This window comes from Pocillopora verrucosa, chromosome 12 (genome assembly GCF_036669915.1).
Source record: "Pocillopora verrucosa isolate sample1 chromosome 12, ASM3666991v2, whole genome shotgun sequence".
Lineage (NCBI taxonomy): Eukaryota > Metazoa > Cnidaria > Anthozoa > Scleractinia > Pocilloporidae > Pocillopora > Pocillopora verrucosa.
Window position 1 is genome coordinate 7,418,140 of NC_089323.1, and position 6,876 is coordinate 7,425,015.

The 6,876-nt window shown below is 39.5% G+C and overlaps 1 pseudogene; it reads right to left on the reverse strand.

Moving 5' to 3' along the window:
- Nucleotides 1-2,357: 2,357 nt before the first annotated feature.
- Nucleotides 2,358-3,426, reverse strand: LOC136277148 (uncharacterized; annotated as a pseudogene).
- Nucleotides 3,427-6,876: the final 3,450 nt, after the last annotated feature.

Below are 6,876 nucleotides of genomic sequence, written 5' to 3' on the forward strand. Positions count from 1 at the left end.
TATAGAGATGAAACCAATAGTTAAATCTTGGATGTTTATAAATTTCAATACGAATACGATCGTGTTCACTGTCTAGTATTGTAAGAATATCTTTCATATCACCCAATAAGTTGTAGTAAATAACTCGTCATATAGTCATCAATTATAAAGTAGGTGGCTTCGAATAAATCAGGAGGCATCTTGAGATGAATAGAAAAGGATGACTTAGTGCCTGAGTAAAACCAATGGAATTATCAAAAATACGAATGTTGAAAAGACGTACTATAGAAAATGAAAATAGTAAAAATGAAGTAAATGCGATAGTTCACGATGGCAATAACGACTGTAGTAAATAATAGGAAACTCTTCTTGTTGCATAGGTTCTTGTAAGACAGATAACATAGTATGCATAGGGTAGATACACGTGTCTCAAAACTGAATATTGCTACACTCAAAAATGCGAATGGATTGCATCCAGTAACCGGCAGGTGAGAAAAATCTTGACAACTGAAATTGAAAAAAGTGGTTGGTTTTACTTCACGGTTCGAGAACACTGCTTCGGAAAAAATTAGAACTTTTAAACATACCCGTTCAATCCTTGCTTCGGGAGATCCTGGTTGTAACAACGCTTCTAAATTGCGTATTGCTTGTTGCCTTTGCTGTTCGCAGAGTTCCATATCTGCTTGACGAAATGGATGTTCAGGTTCTGGGTTTGCTATTGTGGCCATAGCTTGCGCCTCATGGACAGCAAAAGGTTCTCTGCAATGACCACACGTATTGGATGTATGAACGTGAGTTTGATAACACTGTCGATGTACGCGTCTTTGGCAACATGGTGTAACTGTAGCGTTGAGCATATTGACGTTAATTCGGGTTAAACAGATGAAACAATCATATGGTCGCCATCTTCTTCCACATCTTGACGTGCGAGCCTTCGAGATCGTTTTTAGGAGGCATCTTAAAAAAAACAACATTGTTAGGAAAAAGTCGAATGAAAAAAAGTAATAAAATCACTCGTACCATATGCACCTTGGTCAAAAGTCCAAGAAAGATTTTTATGGTCTAATTCAGAGATATGACACACTTCTTTCTTAGGTTTAAACACAAAGTGTAGTAAAAAAACCATACTGCTACGTTTTGGTAAAACATTTAATCACGTCATTTTGTTGGACTATTTTAAATGAAAAGTTTCACTTTCAACAATGCATATATGTTCTTTGCTTAGGCAAACTTTTGCTCCAAGCGAGTTACAAGGGGGCAAACTTTGCAGAGGAGATCGTTTTGGTCTTCTGCGGTCGGGTCAGCAAGATGTAAATGTTTCCCCAGAGTCATGAAGCGGTGCTCTGGGATCGTTTTTTTTAAGCAATCAACTCCAACAAACTCGTCAGAATCCCAGTACATTGCCAGTTGAGGAAGTTCATGGATTCCAATGAGAATGTTTAGCCCGAGATACGCTGAAATTTCCGCTTGGGTAGATGTGAACGATCGATCCCCTTTCGAACGAGCGTACGCAACGGTGTATCGGACGATTTCGTCAATGTAAGCATCGTTGATAAATACATTGAAGAAATCTTTGGTAGTTGCATTTTCTCCGAGATCTCTGATCAGGCCACGACGAATGGAGAGTTCCTCAACATTAATTTGTCACAATTAGCTAGACCATTGAAGAGCATTTGGTCGGCTTTCTTCTGCGGCAGATTCTTCGTCACTACTTCACTACTCCTCACTTTCTTCTTCCTCCTCACTAGCGTATAGCTCAACATCGGAATTGCTTCCCCTTTCTTGCGACCGTAGGTCGAAAAAGTCGTCCATCTCGTCATCCACATTGCGAAGTATGTTTTGTTCGTGCTGTGCTTGACGAGCTTGTCGCTTTTTTCAATTTCTTTTATGATAAAACCAGCGAAGACTTCTTGCTCATCATTGGATGAAAATTAACTTTCATCAATTCTTCCAGAAGCCATGTCTAAGACCATGACTTATTTTTGAAAAATTTGTCAAAAATCGCACGGTAAACGTGGAGTGGTGAGTTTGGTCTCAAACAAAAGCTTATTTTTTGCATGTCACGTTTCACTGCTTTTCAATACCCAGGGGAGTTTTGTTTCTAAGCTACAGCCAATCAAGACAAGCCATTTCTGACAGGGTGCATGAGGGCGCATTGGAATTTCAGTGGGGTTTTATTTCTGGACGCATGAGGGCGCATCGGATGTCAATGGTTTAAAATATATAACCTATTGTACATTCTTCTTGTGTACGAAAGAGAATTGTTGTAAAATGACTATCTAAAGACTACTAATAACAATTTTAAAAAGCATCAAAAAGTTAATAAAGAAATAAAAACTATCTAAAAATAATAGTTCAAACTGATAAAGAGTTACTACTTAAATTCTGGCTTGCGCACTTTCTGATGTAATGTCAATGTCAGATATATTGGCTGCTCTTCTCTTGCTCCTGGTTCCTCTGAGACACAGCAAGGCTGATCGTAGGATGGCAAAGGATACTTTCGCCCTTATCCAAGATATGGTTGTAGCGTAGTCATCTCCTTTCTTTAGCGCAAGTAGCTCAGCGAGGCGGCTATGGAATCTCTTGCATTCATCGGCCGTTCAACCTGTGCTTGTAAAGACTAATGGTGTGAATGTCCCTTGCTCCACTTCCAAAACCTGCCGGCTGTATTGCCTCTTCTTCTCATTTTCATGTAGTTGGAATATCTGTTTTGGAGACAGTTCTCGATACGAATCTGCCTTTGGATGGCACACCCGAACATCGAAGAACGCAGATTGCTGTCTGTCCCAAAACCCGCAAGCGTGAACATCTAGTCAAGCGTAAGGCGCTTTGTTTGCACCTCTATTTAGCTCTTTCCCAATGATCTCCAGAAAGACTGGCTCTTTCTCTACGTCGGTGCAAACCATGCGCAACATTTCCGCTTCTAAGTCCCTAATCTCATTGTGCCTCTGAATGATCAGCCCCCCATGCCTGCAGACCATAGCATGGTCAACGGTAAATAAGTCACCACATATGCACATGGCCGGTAGGTCAGCGATCTCCCAGTCATACCTTAGTATAATAATAATAATAATAATAATAATAATAATAATAATAATAATTATAATAATAATATTATAATAATTGATATTTAAACAGGGCGACCACAAGACTGGTATCAATGGAGCCCCTGTATAACAAAATAAAAGAGAGTTAAATTAATTATATATATACACACATCAATAAGAACCAACTGATTAAAAAAGTAACAGTGTTCAATTTCAGAATTTTCTAAAAATAGCCTAAGAATAAAAAGGAGCGATAGCCGGGAAGCGTTCCTTTGCTGATAAAGTCTTGGTGTTCATTGGAAGACTATTGAATGTCATTGCACCATGATAGTAACCCTCTCACTCCCAAGGGTGCCTACCTAGGTAAATGCCCTAATGGCCCTTGGGGTTCAGGTATCATGGTGACTACTGAAAGGCAAATTTGAGTGCCATACAACTATAGCAAAATAGTGAGTGAAACAGGCAATTTTAGACTTAGCAATGCAGGGAAATTTTTTTCTTCAGAGATTGAAGTTTTCATTTAAGATAAGTAGCGTCTCCAATATGAGAAAATAAGTTGACAAAACAAAACTCAAAATCATGCAACACGCAAAACTGTTCTTCACACCATTTTGATTCAATGAACGAAAGCTTATATGTTGTTTCACTAGGTAAATTCTCGATATAAGGTAGGTAAAGCAAAAATATTTTACGGAAATATTTACAGCGAAAATTATCAATTTCAAAAGAACACAAACAGAATTACTGCTACATGTCTTCCAAAGTGTTTTTTAACCAAAACAAAAGAGCGTTCATTGTTCAAGGCGTTTGAATTTCGTGCCACATCAGGCTTCGGTTTTGTGATTCTTGAACCAATCGAAGCAGAACCTCTCGCCACATGCGTCGCATCCCATCCGGCAGAACGTTGTCTTTTTTCTTTTCAAGCATCTCTTACACCTTCCCTTACTCATTTTTACGGGCCAATGTCCAGTCTGAACGGTTCCTTCTTGAATGGCATGTTGACGGGATAAGAAGTCGCTGATCATCGTCTTCACCACTTCGATGTGAAACTGAAGCTGTGTGAAATATGGATGGTTATCCGCAATTTGCATTAAAATATACGCATTCACAATGCTTACATCCAGACAAAACCACAACAGATACCACCCCTTGCATTGCATTGGGTACTTATAAAAGCCATGGCTTTTTTATCCTTCCAAACGGATGCGACAATGTTCCCTTTCTGATGAAAGAGAGATTCGCCACGACGGAGTGCTTTCACTTTGGGCTTCTTAGCTTTTAAGTCTTTGGGAAAGTCAGTTCTATTGGCATGTGTTGTTCCACAAAGATAGAGTTTGTTGGACAGTAAATCTTCAACCAGTCGAGCTGAAGTGAAAAAGTTATTGCAAAAGATGTGATAATTTTTTCCCTTCAGATCGCTGACAAGGTCACAAACAACACACACCCATACTTGAATGCCCCATTTCACGGGCTTCGTGGGCATGTACTGTTTGAAGCCAAGTCTTCCTTTGTACTTGACCATTCCTTCATCGATTGAAACAAACTTCGATGGCCGATATTCTTTGCGGAATGTGTTGGCTAGTCTATCCAACAAAGGACGCACTTTGAAGAGCTTGTCATCAACATCTCGAAGCAATTCCTTGGCATTACTTTATTCCAAACAAAACTTTCAACGTGAAGAATGCATGCATTTCTTTGCATGCTGTTGCATGCCACCTCAGGTCTGGTTTTGTTTGAATGCACTGTTCAGCATGACGGTTGGTTTCCTCCACAATTTTTTCGAACAGATCTTCTGGTCAGAGAAGGAGAAAGAAATCCAAAGCTGTTCCATCTTCTGGAACTTGTGAAGTTGGACCAGTGCATTTGACAAATTCTTCAACATGGACAGGCGAGTTATCTATCGTCCAGTGTCGATGTGCTCTCGCTTTCACTCTCAGAAACTGAAATATCAGATTCATCACTTAATTGCCTTCGCAAAGCTCTTGCTCTTTCTTCTTCTTTAGTTTTGAAGCCTAAAAATTCATGTCCTTCAGCATCAGACGCTATAATAACGCAGGGTTACGGAAATTTGCTCACTCACTTTCGAAGGCCGATTGTGAAACATATTACTATAAGAACCAACTAAACAGACCAACAGATAAAGGAAGGTCGTTTATGTAAAGAATAAACAGTAGAGGCCCTAACATGGAACCTTGAGGTACTCTGCTACTGATGTTAGCAGCAGACAAAAGGTGATTTTCAATGGACACACTCAGAGTCCTGTTAGTGAGATAGCTCTCAAACCACGAGAGAGGCTGGTCTTGAATTCCATATCTAAACAACTTGTTTAAAAGACCATCATGAGGAACAGTATCAAAGGCCTTTTTCAGGTCATGAAACACTGCCCCGGTCAATAGCCCTTTGTCCTTCTGTCCACAAATTTTATCTGTAAGGAAGGTAATGGCCAACTGAGTTGAATGATTTGTGCAAAAACCCGATTGATATGGCGAGAGGAGGGAGTTTTCTGATTGGTAGCTGATGGAAGACAACTTTCTCTAGAATTTTCGACAAGATCAGTAAAATTGATATAGTTTTGTAATTGTCCAGATCATCTTTGTTTCCAGATTTGAACAAGGGTACAACCTTTGCTTGCTTCCATTCAGATGGGACCATACCAGATTTAATTGAGAGATTTACCAAATATGTTACACAGTCAGCTATCACAACTGCGCTGTCCTTTAGAAGTTGAGCAGGTAGACCGTCTAGACCAGTGGCTTTCTTGAGTTTTTAGGCATTTAAGTTGCTTAAGCACAAACAGCTTACCCACTGCTGTGAGCTCAAAGTGTTTCTTTGTAAACAACTCAACAGTTGTAGATTTAAAAACTGGTCTTGCATACCTGCACGATTCAAATAACTTGTTCACAACAGATGTAAAGAAAGAGCTGAACAATTCTGAAATGCTTTGTTTATCAGTAATAATCTTGTCATCAGCCTAAATTCATGTTGGGATAGATTTCGGTTTTGCATCTGGCAATATTTTCTTTACAGATCTCCAGAAAGATTCAGAATCACCGCTATTCTCTTAGCATATCATGATCGCTCAGACAGGACTCAGCAACTACGGCTCGAGAAATGTTCTATGGATTTGCGATGGCAAACAAATCAATAAGTGTAGCAGTGATTGACGCAGTCCGTGTTGGATCATTAATCAACTGTGTTAAATCAAAGGATTTAAAAATCTCTTTCAACTTTTTGGTTTTGAGGCTTGGTTTCTTAGGCAAATAGTCACAGTTGAAGTCCCCATTGACAATAACTTCTTTTCCCTCAGCTGCAGGGTAGTCCAAGCTGTTGTAAAAGTGATCCATATAATCTAGGTCGGGCTGGCTAACTGACTCTGATGGTGGCTGATAGAATGTTCCAAACAGTAAGCCTTTAGATTTGGGTAGAAAGATCTCAATCCAAACAGATGCATTGATCTGGAGGTCCGATTGGCACACAGCATTAGTTGACTCACTGACTTACTTACTGCTACACTGCCTCCTTTCTTTACCGATCTATATCTTCTAAATAGTGAAAAGCCAGGCAACAACACTTCTGCATCCGAAATGTTACTGTTAAGCCATGCCTCAGTTAAAGCAATGATGTGAATTTGCGAACTTTGCATTAAGAAGACACGTGGATATTAGGACCTTCTTCATTTACTTTGTATTTGGCAAAATAAAAACTTTTTATTGGATGGATTTTGGTGTCTTCACCTGTAACGTCATCCTTTTTAGATTACAAGGGCCACTGTTTGAAATTTGCTATCCGGGTTGCAGCTATGACATCCTTCGAAACGTCAGCAAACCTTGCCTCTAAAGTGGGCAAGATA